The following is a 15,155-nucleotide window of genomic DNA, read 5'->3' on the forward strand; positions in this document are numbered from 1 at the left end:
CAATAAAGGAAAAAGAAGACACACGGCTGGATTATAATGACAGACACCAATGTTTCGATTCTCAAGTATATTCGTACGGAAAGGTTAGATTACAGGGGCTAGAGGTATATCACAGGAAGACAGGCACTTAGACACACTCTTATATTGACCCCGGACAGACGACAGGTAAACGGGACAAGGCTGACTCACACGGGGGTTGATGGCAGGAAAGCGGGTATCGATGGCTCAAGGTGCACTCTTGGCTCAAAGCAGGGTACAGTCCGGTCCAAAGATGCGGGGAGGTCACAGCGCTCGGAGGGGACGTTCTTTCTCAGGCGGGTCTTTCTCTCTCAGCGATCGCAGGCAACGTTCTTTCTCAGGCGGGGCGCATCTGACTCAGCGCTCGCAGGTACCTCTTTCTCCAGCTGGGGGCGAATCTGACGTCACGTCCGCTACGTGGCCGCGTATATCCGGCGGGGAGTGACACACCCTCGGCTCGCTAGCGCCGCCCCAGATGGAATCGGTCCGCCCTTCTGATTGGGTGCGGGGGGTTACCAGGCTCCGCCCTTGAGGAGGAACTGACAGCCAGCCCCTCCGTGGTAACCCCGTGGAGCGCGTGGTCAATGGCGCTAATCGAGCCGGTGTGAGGACGCATCCTCCCCCGCGCCGCCGCCATCTCCTCTGTTGTTGTTGTAATTGTTGGGGAAGAAGATGGAAGGAGGTATGGGAAAGGTCCTAAACTCACTACTGATGCCATATAATCACATTCTGGTGCAACGAAGAGTCAGAATTAATGGAAACGAGTCCTTAACTGACATAGATTAAGAATAACTAGCAAGATGTCCGAAAGTTGTCTACGTGTGGTGCGGTGGACCTGGGCACGACATTTAATGGGGGAATAAGGGGAAGGTCGGCTCTACTGAGTGTTATTTACATGCAATGGGACTAGGGAATGGGGGATTGGGGAAAGTTGGGGAGTATTGGAGAAATAGGGGAATATTTACAAGCGGATATGGAGGCCAAATTCCATATTCGCAACATTGCACCCTTCTCTACCCTCGGGGCGTCCCGACCCGATAAATTTTTACCTACTTTAGTGTGGCACGCAATGTAGTTCCCTCTACTATTAACTCTACCCTGAGTGCGACAGTTTTACAGATATTCACAAATGAGTAAATATGTCCCCCTGCGACGTTGCACCCTTCTCCTCACAGAAACACACCCACAGGATAACCGAATCCGGAAAGAATTCTCAAACTACACATACAGCCGGTAGGGAGCATTATTTACAAGACTACGCTGCTATTTACACTACGATCCAGGACCTGTTTTTGGAGGAACACATGCAGATGTTATGCATAGAGAGAGCGCGCTTGCCAACATCGATACACCAACCCACGAGTGCTCTGTGGCCGACGGCCTTTAATAACGTGCAGAGCACCCTTCCCGAGCATCAAAAGCACCACCCCACCACCAATCGGTGCAGTCACCATTGTTCATTGGAATAAAAATAAATTCGACAACCCCTAACCCTGCAGGTGTCTCTTGCTCTTCTTGTGGTGCACTTGGTGTTAACTAAAAGTGGTTCACCTGTATGGCATAGGTGCCACGTTGACCCATAGGTCCATCCCCGGGTGGTGCTTGGCCGCAAACGAACTGCGGTCCATTGTGGGTGGCCACAAACATTGCGGTCCATATGGTGTATCGATCCCGGCAGCAAACAGCGAAAGTGCAGGCCCACAACTGCGCAGCCAGCACCTCTCTCTCCTCTCTCTCTACCCCAAAGCCAGATCCTCGGAGGTGGGAGACAAAAGAAGAAGACAAGTGAGTAAGGTGGTAAGGGCGCAAAAGTGCACGCAATACAAGATGATGCACACTGGGGGCACATGGGAACCAGGTGAGACAGGTACGTTCCTATCGTACGCCCCCCCCCCCACCAGGTAACCTACATGGCCCCTCCCTTACCCCTTACTGTATCCACAAAACACAACACTACCCATAAACATCTACTTTACAAATCAACAAACATCCCTACTGTCTTCCCCGTTCCTCCCATAAACCAAATTCGTCTTCTCTCCCTCCTAACCAATCAAATTTGCCATTTTCAACTCTCATCAAAATTTGCCATCTCCAACTGCACATCAAAATTTGCCATTACCAATTCATCATCAGTCCCTCCTAGGGAGGGAGAGATGGAATCACCCCAATGTCTCATCCACGTCGTGATGCGTCTCACAAATCCACAGCAATCTCATTTCCTGCAACAAAACAAAGAAAACACAGGTGTGGAGTCATCATCATCACCACAGGTAAGTGGCTGCGTATGGTGCGACAGGTTCATCAATCCTAACTATTTCCTAAATGACTTTACAACTTTACACTACCCGGGGTCTTTCTCCGGCCAAACCATTGGCCCTCTTACACTATTGGTTCTAAAAACCAATTCCCATTGGCCAAACTGTGGTGCGCTTCAATTTGGGGTCTCACTCCCCCGATTCATCTCCCGGTGCCCTCGCACAATTTCTGGACTGCGGCGTGTACCTCTCCCAGTGGGTCTACCCACCTGCACACCTCCACCACTGCAGTTGCCTCCGAGCTTACCTGCTCCTCACCCCAACCTAACTACCTGGGGAAGGCCCTCTGGCGCTCTCCCCACTCAATGCCCTCTCTGGCACTGGGCTGCCCGATCCACACCTGGGATCCTCAGGCACCCACTCACAACTACCGGCTCCCAGAGCCCACCTGCGGCCTCACCTGGCCGACATCCTCACAGTGGTGGAGTGCCCAACCAACTACACACACTAACAGGCTACACGCCCAGCCATTTCCACAACACTAATGCACCCATCCACAACACCATTCTGCAACCGCACCACAAATGCCAATATCCAACCACAATTTACCTATACCCTCTACCTAACACTTACACTACCCGCCCCGGGTACTCGTGAAAGGGGTCCACTCTTCCCCCATCCACACCTTCGCACCATGCACACCACTCCGTACCACTTACTCCAACTCTCTCCACACACCTGTACCTGCACACCTGTGCTCTCACACCTGGTGCCACCTGCACCCTTCTCTCCCCAAGCGCCTTCGCGCTGATCCACCACACTCACTACTCATCCAGTGCTCCACACACCCGTCCAGTTGCACACCTGTGCAATCACACCTGTTCAATTCTCACAAACACGGCATCATCTCAGCTAACTACTCCCTTCTGAAACTTGCGCTTCCCAGTCGTCCCTTTAAACTATTGCGCTCCCACGTCATTATCATCCACACTAATCTACCTGCGTCCCCACTACAGGTATCAGTCACTAGCTAACCTTAACGTTACCTAAGGTCATCTTCTCTAGATCCCTACACACAATATCCTAACCCACCCGGGCTAGTTTTCACTGCCATACACCCCATAAGCTATTGCTCCTTTGCCCCCACCTGTGAGGGATGGTGGATTTGCCATCCCACCACATCGGGGGTCTCTCACTACCAATTTTGCACATCAAATTTCAACAAATTAAAAATTTGCCAATCACTGCCCATCATCTGCCAATCACTACTGCCAATCCCTTGCCAATCATCAAATTTTGTTTTTCTCTAATTTTGGGTCCAAAACACTAACCTCATCACCCAGTCTACTCACTAATACCTCTCGGTGCGCCAATCCCTGTCCAAAGCCCGGCTTCGTAAAGCCAAGCAATGGATGCTGGTTGTTTTGTGCCAGCGGCTGGATGCGTCCGGCACTCGGTGCAGGGAAGGAGGTTTACCCGGGCCGAGATCCCACGCACCATCTCGGCACGGAGCCATCCCATGGCTCGATCTCGGCCTGCCGGAATGCCTCACCAAAAAGTGGTCGCCATGACGACCCTTCCTATCGGGCTGCCCGCTCCGCCTGGTGGAGCACGGACGCGGCCGTTCAAAGCGAGGCCCAGCACGCACCGAGGGCCCGATTCGGCTATAAGTCGTTCTAAACTCCACCCCGTCTAACGTCGATGCTTCACCTGCATGCTTACATCCCGCAGCCCGTTCCTTGCTCACACATCCAGCCGTGCCCATGCTCCTCGTACCTTTCCTTACACACCCAGGTACACCCATTCCACTCACAGCCTTGGTCACACACCTGACCACCGAACACTTTGGCACACATTCGTTGCTCGCACACCTCACCAATACACCGCTTCGCGCCCCCTCCTCGGTCACCTCCTCTGTGACAATCACAGGTGTGCCCTCATTCGCACACCCAACCATGTGCCTCACCACCAACTCCAGCGTGCATTCCCACTCACGCTCTACCATTCCAGGTGTGCATCCTTCCATCCCAGGTGTACATCCTCGCTCACCCGTCACAACTAACTCACTCTCCTTGTCACTCTCACTACTCTCACCTCCATTCTTGACAACGCACTCACCCTTACTCTTGACAGCACACTCTTTCCCCATGCACCTGTCCGTCACACACCTTTCTCGCGCACACTCTCCCGTTACACCCTCTGTAACACTCACCACAGGTGGACACTCTTCCTTACTTCTGACAGCGCACTCTTCCCTCATGCACCTGTCCGTCACACACCTTTCTCGCGCACACTCTTGCGCACACTCTCCCGTCACACCCTCTGCAACACTCACCACAGGCGTGCATTCTTCCTTGCCTTTGACAGCGCACTCTTTCCCCATGCACCTGTCCGTCACACACCTTTCTCGCGCACACTCCTGCACACACTCTCCCGTCACACCCTCTGTAACACTCACCACACCGCGCTTCCATGTGCTCCCTCGCACACACGCTACGACCGACTCATTCTCGCCAGCACCCTCACTCCTTGGCACACACTTTTTCCTCACACACCCCATTGTCGGACTTTCTCGCTCACCTCCTCTTTCGCCCACCAGACCTGTCGCACACTTCACCAACGGCCTCTCACGAACACCCGGGTCTATCTCGACCCCCAAGCTTCTTAAATCCCCTGGCGCATCATACGCACGACCATATTGGTCACCACTTACACCGGGTCCTCTTCCTCTTCGCTTCTCCTCCATCACCTGCGAATCCCTCATCCGGTTAATGAGCACATCATCACGATCCAAACACAGACTTTGGACCAATTCTTTTATCTCCTCTTTTATCTCTTTCTTATCCCCTCTCCGTCGCTTCTTAATTTCGCTCATCCCTTCTGCCACTTCTTCTAATTTGTGCTTCACCTCTTTTATTCCCCGGTACGTCTCCTCAAGCTCGTCCTCCAAGGCTACCTTGACCGTTTCCATGTGCGTCCTCACCTGCCGGTCCTTCGTCTCCATTACCTCTACCACCTCGTCCAACCTCGTTGTCAGTCCCTCACGTACCATCTGACATTCCCTCTTCGTCGCTATCAAGTCGTCTTTTAGTTCTTTCTGTGTCACTTTTAACCCTCCTAATACCGCAGTGTTCCTTTGAACCTGCTCCGTTAGTTCTTTTTGTCCCTCCGTCAGCTGTTCCACCTCCTGCGTCAGGACCTCTATGCCCCCCTGTAACTTTACAGTCCCCTTTCTCACCTCCTTCTCCATGTGCTCCTTACAGTGCCTCACCTCCTCGCGCACTCCTCCGACCTCCTCACTCACTCCTCTTCTGATCTCCTCTCCCATCACTTGCATCTCCTGCCCAGATGCCACCCTCATCTGCTCCATTTCCTCCCTGTGAGCATCCAATTTCGTTTCTACCCCCATTCTGACCCCCTCTATCTGCTGCTCCATTTGTTTAACTTCCCTTTCCGCTTGGTTCCTCATGTCCCTCAATTTGCCTTCCATACTGTTTTCTAACCCCTCTAACCCATTTTTCACTCCCTCTATCTGATTCTCCTGGGCAGCCATTCTATTTTCTACCCCCATTAACCCATTTTTCACTTCTTTTATCCCGTTGTCTAACCCCTCACCGGTACCCCTCGCTTCGTCCCTCATTACCCCCAATTGCTCACTCTGAGCCCTCGCTTCGTCCCTCATTACCCCCATTTGGTTCCCCATTCTGTTTGCCATTTCTTCATTATTCTGGGCCATAAGGGCCTTCATTTGTATAAAAAACAAGTTCCAATCCACCGGGGGCGCTGCCACGGTCGCCGGCGCGGTGACCAGCGAGGCGCCATTTTGCGTGCTTGCTACCCTCGCTGTTTCGCTCTCCTCACGTGTCTCAATTTGGTCCTGGACCGACCCTGCTTCACTCTCCCCTACCGGACCCCAGCCGTCTTGATCCGCCATAGCGCGACTTGCAAAATTCGAGTTTCGTAAAACAAATCCAAATTTTTTTTTTTTTCGTTATAATTTCGGCGAGCGCAGTAACCGCGGGACCGCGCTCCGAATCGATTCGGTCGAGCGCCGTACGCGCTCCGGCTCGATTTTCCCTCCCAAAATTTGGGCCTAACTAATTTAGTCCCGGGTCCGAATCTCACTCCTCGACACCAATTGTTACAGACACGACTTTGATGTTAAGGTGGGCCGAGCGGAATGGCCGTCGTGTCCGCACAAATTACCCGATTATACTCGACGTTGACGGAGCCGCGCTACGCTGGATCAATAAAGGAAAAAGAAGACACACGGCTGGATTATAATGACAGACACCAATGTTTCGATTCTCAAGTATATTCGTACGGAAAGGTTAGATTACAGGGGCTAGAGGTATATCACAGGAAGACAGGCACTTAGACACACTCTTATATTGACCCCGGACAGACGACAGGTAAACGGGACAAGGCTGACTCACACGGGGGTTGATGGCAGGAAAGCGGGTATCGATGGCTCAAGGTGCACTCTTGGCTCAAAGCAGGGTACAGTCCGGTCCAAAGATGCGGGGAGGTCACAGCGCTCGGAGGGGACGTTCTTTCTCAGGCGGGTCTTTCTCTCTCAGCGATCGCAGGCAACGTTCTTTCTCAGGCGGGGCGCATCTGACTCAGCGCTCGCAGGTACCTCTTTCTCCAGCTGGGGGCGAATCTGACGTCACGTCCGCTACGTGGCCGCGTATATCCGGCGGGGAGTGACACGCCCTCGGCTCGCTAGCGCCGCCCCAGATGGAATCGGTCCGCCCTTCTGATTGGGTGCGGGGGGTTACCAGGCTCCGCCCTTGAGGAGGAACTGACAGCCAGCCCCTCCGTGGTAACCCCGTGGAGCGCGTGGTCAATGGCGCTAATCGAGCCGGTGTGAGGACGCATCCTCCCCCGCGCCGCCGCCATCTCCTCTGTTGTTGTTGTAATTGTTGGGGAAGAAGATGGAAGGAGGTATGGGAAAGGTCCTAAACTCACTACTGATGCCATATAATCACATTCTGGTGCAACGAAGAGTCAGAATTAATGGAAACGAGTCCTTAACTGACATAGATTAAGAATAACTAGCAAGATGTCCGAAAGTTGTCTACGTGTGGTGCGGTGGACCTGGGCACGACATTTAATGGGGGAATAAGGGGAAGGTCGGCTCTACTGAGTGTTATTTACATGCAATGGGACTAGGGAATGGGGGATTGGGGAAAGTTGGGGAGTATTGGAGAAATAGGGGAATATTTACAAGCGGATATGGAGGCCAAATTCCATATTCGCAACAATATATATATATATATATATATATATATATATATATACATATATATATATACATATATAGATATATTGTAACGGATTTGAGAATCCTGTCTTTGTAAATATGACCCTCTAGTAAATAGTTCTTGTAAATACCTCCATTTGTGGTAAAGGTCAAAGGTCATCCCCTTAGCTAGTCCATGTACAAGCATGTAGCCAATCATAGAACCTCTCTATAGTTATTTCTTTATTATGTGCATTAGTTTAAGGCTCTGTTTTCCACTAGTTGACATTGCATTGCACCAAATGAAATAAGATAGGTCCCTTTCAGTTCCCCAATCATCTCTTCGGAGTGCCAGTAACAGTTGGGCTGTTTAAGTTGGCGTTTGTCGCCGTTGCATTGGGCTGTTTTCGGCGGCGTTCGCCACCGTTGCATTGGGCTGTTTTCTTTGCCGTTGCATTGTTTTCTTCACCCCAAACTCCATTACGCACGCGGTCAACTCAGGGAAGAAGGGCGTGGCCTGCCCATCGTCATCAGGAGGTGGAGCCAGGAAGCCCTTGCACCCAACCAGGCCTCGGTGGGCACGGCTTGGTAAGGTGTGGCTATGGCTTGGTAGGGCGTGGCTATATAACCCGTCGAGGGAAGCCCCCGAGCAGATGATCGAGGGAGCCAGAGGCATGTCAAAGCGAAAACCAGCCCTGCTGCGTCAAAGGGGATACGTGTGCCTGCTGCCGCTTTGCTCGCTCCAGCCCAGAGCGGACCTGTTGCTGTGCCCTGCCAAACCTTCCAGCCCTGTGGTCCCACCATCTTCTCCCTCCAGCAATTCCTGCTTCAATTCCCCATTCGTGTGTGTGAGTTTGTTCTGTTCGTGCTGTCCTGGGTATAAGTAAGCCTGTATAAGTTAATAACTGCACTGTGTCTTCTATTTTTCCCTGTAAATTACTTTCTTTTCTTCTCTTGCTTTGGTTGTGTTTAAATAATTAATAAATACCTGTGTTCTTTCTTTACCCCTTTTGCTTCTTCACATTCGGTGACTTTAGTGTTTTCCCCCATTGAATACCTGTGGCGCGATTTCGGCCAACGGTTCTAATCGGGTTAGTCTTTGTTAAATGGCTCAAACCGCGGGCTGCTAAAACCGCTCGGCAAATAACATCTTGCCCGTGGTTTCGAGCGGAGTTGCCCACCTGCCTCGTGGAGGGATTGCCGGATGTGTACGGGAATCCCTTGACCAATCACTTTGGGCAATCCCGCCCCACGGGGGAGCGGGGTAGCTTCAGGATCGGAGACAGCCAGTGCAAATAGAAGGGGGACTAACCCCCCCCCCCCCTCCCCGCTAAGGGGAGCGCCGTACTCCGTTTCCGTAACAATATATATATATATATAAATATATATATATATATATATATAGATATAGATATATATATAGATATATATATAAATATATATATATATACAGACTTGGCATTTAATATGGAATATTTTTTTTTTCTTGACTTGGGTTTACTTTCTTAACTCAGTATATCAATCTGGTGAGTTTCTTTTACACTTTGTTGATTTATTTGTAAAAAGAACCATGTCACTGATTGTCTGTCGCAGCAAGAAGTCAACAACAGGATTATATCAGAGGTGGCGTGGCAAAATGTACGGACAGGTGCATTTGATGATTGGCTTCACAGTCGGGTATACAAGGGTTGTTGCGTTCTGTATTAGTGGAAAACAACTGCTGCACGTCTCCAAAAGGTATTGCCGCTTCCTCTGGAGATGGTCCGTCAACTCGACAATGCTGTTTGTCATGGAGTGGTGGCTTTACGAAATTACGGCATGAAACAGCGTGCTATTGCTCGGCAGTATGGCATCACTCAAGGTCAGGTGTCAAAGATCCTGAAACGAAATGCTCAGAGGGGTGTCCCTACTCCAATACCGAGGCCAGGACATCCCCGCAGAACCACAAGGAGGGATGATCGCCAGCTGCACCGGTTAGTCCGCAATGGCCGTACCAAGTCAGCTAATCGGCTTAGGGCTGAGTGGCAGCAACTGACAAATGTGCCTGTATCCAGAAGGCTCGTCAACAATCGACTGGTTCAAGCAGGCTATCGTGCCAGGCGTCCCCTGAGAAAGCCACGCGTGACCAGACAACACTGCCAGCGCTGATTGCAGTGGGCCAGAGAGCACCGTCAATGGCAGCCAGGACACTGGAATCACGTGATCTTCAGTGACAAGTCCAGATTTCTGGTCTATCGTCAAGATGGCCGCATCAGAGTGCACAGACAAGTGCATGAAGCCTACAACGAAGACTGTATAGTGCCAAGAGTCCAAGCTGGAGGTGGTGGGGTGACTGTTTGGGCTGCTTTTCATGCAGGGGGCAAAACTGACCTGGTTGTTCTGAATGGAAACCTGAACCAGTTCAAGTACAGGGCCATTCTGGAAGAAACATTGCTTCCATTTGCTCGTGCAGCCTTTCGAGGAAACTTTGTCTTCCAAGATGACAATGCACGGCCTCATCGTGCTCGCATGATCCAACACTTTCTTGCTGACCGTGGTGTAGAGCATATGGAGTGGCCTGCCATGTCCCCGGATATGAATCCGATAGAGAACTTTTGGGCAGAATTATCGCGTCAAATCGACCACTTGGACCAGCAGCCGACCTCTGTGCGTGAATTTCAGCAGGCTATTGTCACTGCATGGCAAGCGATTCCTGTCCAAACCTTGGCAAATATCGTGAACAGCATGCCTCAACGTGTACGTGCTCTGCTGAATGCTCGTGGGGGTTACACGAAGTACTGAACTGAAATTTTACTGTCCGTAATCCCAGTCGTAATTTAACTTTTGTTTTTGTTAAAAAAAAATTGGGCTAATGTGCAAAATAAAGAAATACTTCTGGAAAACGTACAGAAGTTTAACACAGTACTGTCCATGAATTGAGTTCGATGTCAGTTTACATCACTTTCAAGGATCAATTTATTTATTTCGAAATGTCAAATGTGGTTTTTGTTTCTTTTAAAGGTCACATTAACAAAATCTAGAATAATTTCAACATAATTCCAATGAACTTTTGGTTCTAAGACATCTTGAAAAGTAAGTTCACCCCCACAAAAAAATATTCCATATTAAATGCCAAGTCTGTATATATATATATATATATATATATATATATATATATATATATATATATATATATATATATATATATATATATATACTGTATATATGTATATATATATATATATATATATATATATATATATATATATATATACTGTATATATGTATATATGTATATATGTATATATATATATATATATATATATATATATATATATATATATATATATATATATATATATATATATATATATATATATATATATATATATATATATATATATATATATATATATACAGTCACGTGAAAAAGTAAGTACATCCCATTCAAAGTTTTGACTTTTTCAACACATTTCAACATACAGCTATTTGATCTTCATTTCAACAATATTGATAGATAACGTGATATAATATAACAAATATCATGAAACATTTACATTTTGTAGTCCATTGTATAATTTAAATAAACATAAATGCAAATTTCGCATGTGGAAAAAGTAAGTACACCCCTACATTTATCACTACTTCAAATACCTAAAATTAGAATCAGGTGCACCAGCTCAGGTGCAAATGATTAGAACATCTTTGGAGAGGATCTTGGAGGAACCTGTCTTATTTAAACCTCAGACATTTAGTTTGGTTTGCTCTTTGTTGTTGAAGTGTGCAGCGTCACCATGCCTAGATCAAAAGAGCTCTCTGAGGCCTTCAGAAAGAAGGTTATAGATGCCTACGAGTCTGGGAAGGGATTTTAAAAGATCCCCAAACAATCTGAAATCAATCATTCGACTGTCTGGAAGAGCATCTTCAAGTGGAGAAGATTCCAAACAACTGCCAACTTATTCAGGCCAGACCGCTCCAGCAAGTTCAGCCCGAAAGCAAACCGCAAGATGCTGAAAGAGTCTCTAAGAACCCCAGAATGTCATCAAGGGACATACAGGTAGCTCTTGCCACTGTTGATGTCAAAGTGCACGAGTCTACCATGAGAAAGAGGCTGCACAAATTTGATCTACATGGGAGGTGTGCCAGGAGGAAACCTTTGCTGTCCAGAAAGAACATTAGGGCAAGACTAAAGTTTGCCAATGAACACCTAGGCAAAGACCAGCACTTCTGGAACAATGTGCTCTGGACAGATGAGTCAAAGGTAGAGCTATTTGGCCACAGTACCAGAAGACATGTTTGGCGAAAACCAAAGACAGCATTTGACCACAAGAACCTGATACCAACTGTAAAGCATGGTGGTGGAAATACTATTTTTTGGGGCAGCTTTGCTGCATCAGGGCCTGGACAGCTCACCATCATAGAATCCACTATGAATTCTTCATTGTACCAGAGGGTGCTTGAGGATAATGTGAGTCCATCTGTTGGAAAGTTGAAGCTCAACTGAATGTGGACCTTGCAACATGACAATGACCCAAAACATACCAGTAAATCCACCAAGGAATGGCTGAAGAGAAAGAAATGGAGGGTTCTGGAATGGCCAAGTCAAAGCCCAGATCTAAATCCCATCGAGATGTTGTGGGGGGATTTGAAACGAGCTGTGCATGCAAGAAACCCCTCAAACATCGCACAGCTGAAAGAATTCTGCATGGAGGAGTCGGAAATAATTTCTCCCAGTCGATGTCAGAGACTGGTAGACAGTAAAAGAAACGCCTACTTGAGGTTGTTTCTGCCAAAGAGGGCAATAACACCTATTAGAGCCAAGGGTGTACTTACTTTTTCCACATGTGAAATTTGCATTTATGTTTATTTAAATTATACAATGGACTACAAAATGTAATGTTTCATTATATTTGTTATATTATATCACCTTTATCTATCAATATTGTTGAAATGAAGATCAAATAGCTGTATGTTGAAATATGTTGAAAAAGTCAAAACTTTACACGGGGTGTACTTACTTTTTCAGTGACTGTATATATTGTCATGTGATTCCCCTTGGTGAACACCACAGGGATCACGGATAGCCAAAGCCAGCTTTAACTCCAAAGGCGTTCAGTTCAAATAGCGGATTTCACTATATATGCGCGGGAGGAAGAAAGAAGAAGGGGAGGCTGAAGCTTTTACCTGAGCAATCCCGCCGGGCAGTCTCAAACCTGCGGAAAATAAACTCAAACAAAACCCGGGGTTTTAAATGTACAGAAAATAATGAAAGTTTATTAAAACGGATGCCGATAACAAGAAAACGCAACGGTAAAACTAAGTTCCTAAAGGATCCTTCACACCAGACTTAAACATTGACGAAGGGATAAAAGAACGTTGGAAAATAAAAACGTGTGGTTTATCGTGGCACTTAGCTCAACTCGCTCGGTGCGGCATCAGCAATCGTCAGGCCCTGAGCGTGCAGTCCAGACGTGGCTTCTGCCTTGTCGGGAAGAAGGCCTCAACGCACCCTTGTTCGCTAGACCTCGACGAAGGCCTCCCATGTGAGGCAAACGAGCAGGCGTGCAGTCCGCTACCCAGCCGTGCCCGTCCTCACGAATTCAGCACAGAAACCGCAGCTCATTGTTCTTGGCACTCTGCCTCTTTTACCAAGCCGTCCTATTGGCGCGAATCCGGCCTCACTGACCGTCGCGAGCAGCAGGCGCGCAGCTTGCTTCTCAAACGCGTCAATCAAACACAGCACTTCCGCCTCGTCCCAACCAACACTGCAAGATCTCGGAACACGGCCACCGCGATGAAATCCAATGAGGAGAAGAATGTCCGCGCACAGCCGTCTTCCACCAAAGTCCAATACCAAGGTTGTACTCTCAAGATGTCGGTCTGCGCGTCCTTTTCTTCGCCAACCTCTGACGTCATTGGTGCTTCTCCTCCAATCAACGCGCAGTCTGCCTTCATGGTGCAGTCTGCCTGTAAATCAATATCTCTCACCCAATCACGGCCCTTCTGGGCATGGCTCTTGGCCTGCTTGTCTTTGTGGCGATGCAGCCGCCACGGTGCTATCGGCAGTGTACCAGACTGGCTTCTGAATGGTTTTTATTGTTATTAGGGTGTATTTAGTGCAATAAATGGGCATTTCTCACGAGTGTCTATTGTGCAGTGGCAAAAGAGCCAAAGGATGTAAATCACTGAGGTTTGACGAACAGGGGAATAAACATAATCCCTATACGAGTTAACATGCCCCATTCCTCGTAATGGAGATGAAGATACAAGCTTAATCCAAACACATGGTCTGAACAAGTACTTATTACATCAATGTCTCTACACGACATTCGGAGCACCTACCTATAGCAATCTACCTTGACTAAAGTATCCCTACCCCCACAAACATAACAATATATATATTGTTACGGTTTTTAGAACCTTCACTAGTAAATTTTAGTAAATGTTTCCCTTATAAATGTTCGCCTGTAAATATCCCCACCAATTGGCTTGTTAAAGATCGCACCCTAGTTAGTCCATGTACAACACGTAGCGAACCATAGGACCTCTCCCTAGTTATTTCATTATTATATGTTTCAGTTAAGGATCTGTTCCCAGTAGTTGAATCTGCATTGCATTAATCAAATAAGATAGGCCCTATTCCGTTCATTTTGTGACGTCCCTCTCCAACCAATTGTGGTACGCGCCTCTGCCAGCCGCAGCCGCCTCAGCGCTCGCCCCAGCTGCCATTAGCCATGCGGTCAAGCCGAGGAAGAAGGGGGCAGAGTCGCCAGATCACGGGCATGGCACGCCGACGCACCACCCGTGGCGGGGCCAGCGAGCCCCCACCAGCCAACCAGGGCTGACGAAAGACCATCGTGGGCGTGGCTCTATGGAGCGTGCATTGATTCCAACACAAGCAATTAAAGCGGCTACGAGGGACTGCTTGGCCAGTTGGGTGAGAAGGTACCAGTAGAGTGAGAGGGTTCAAGAGTTGCGAGAGAGAGTCAGGTGAGAAGGTACGAGTTGAGTGAGAGGGTTCCAGAGTTGCTTGAGAGAGGCGCGTGAGAAGACGGAGCATCCCAGTCCCATCGCTATATGCAACGTCCGCTCGCGGTGAATGATATGCACTCGCTGCCTCCCAGGGTTTTCCTGCCACGACGCGAGTCGACTCCTGGAGCCGGACCTCAACGCCTACTGTCTGCCTGGGCCTTCTCATCCCTTCGTCCAGTCATTCCTGCCTGCTATTCCCCTTTCATGTAAGTCTGTTTGTCTGTCCTGTTTGTTTGTCCTGGGGGTAATAAAAGACTGCTTAAGGCTGCCCTGTGTCTTCTTATTCTTCTTCTGTATATTACTTTCGTTTCTTCTTTGGTTCTTTGGTTTTGTACATAATTAATAAATGTCTGGTATTCCTTACTTTGGCTTCTTCTTTCCCCCGATCGCTTTAGTCCCTTCTTCCCATTGAGTACCTGTGGCACGATTTGGCCAACACTCGGAATCGGGTTAGTCAATTGCTAACGGCTCAAATCGCGGATTGCTAAACCGCTCGGCCAATACCATCTTGTCCGTGGTTCGAGCGGTACTTGTCTCCCTGTTTTGCGGAGGGATTGGTAAAGGTATTCGGGAGAACACCTTGACCAATAACCATGATCAATTCCACCCCGCAAAGGAGTGTTACA

The sequence above is a fragment of the Myxine glutinosa genome, chromosome 3, assembly GCF_964187855.1.
Source record: "Myxine glutinosa chromosome 3, kmMyxGlut1.1, whole genome shotgun sequence".
Lineage (NCBI taxonomy): Eukaryota > Metazoa > Chordata > Myxini > Myxiniformes > Myxinidae > Myxine > Myxine glutinosa.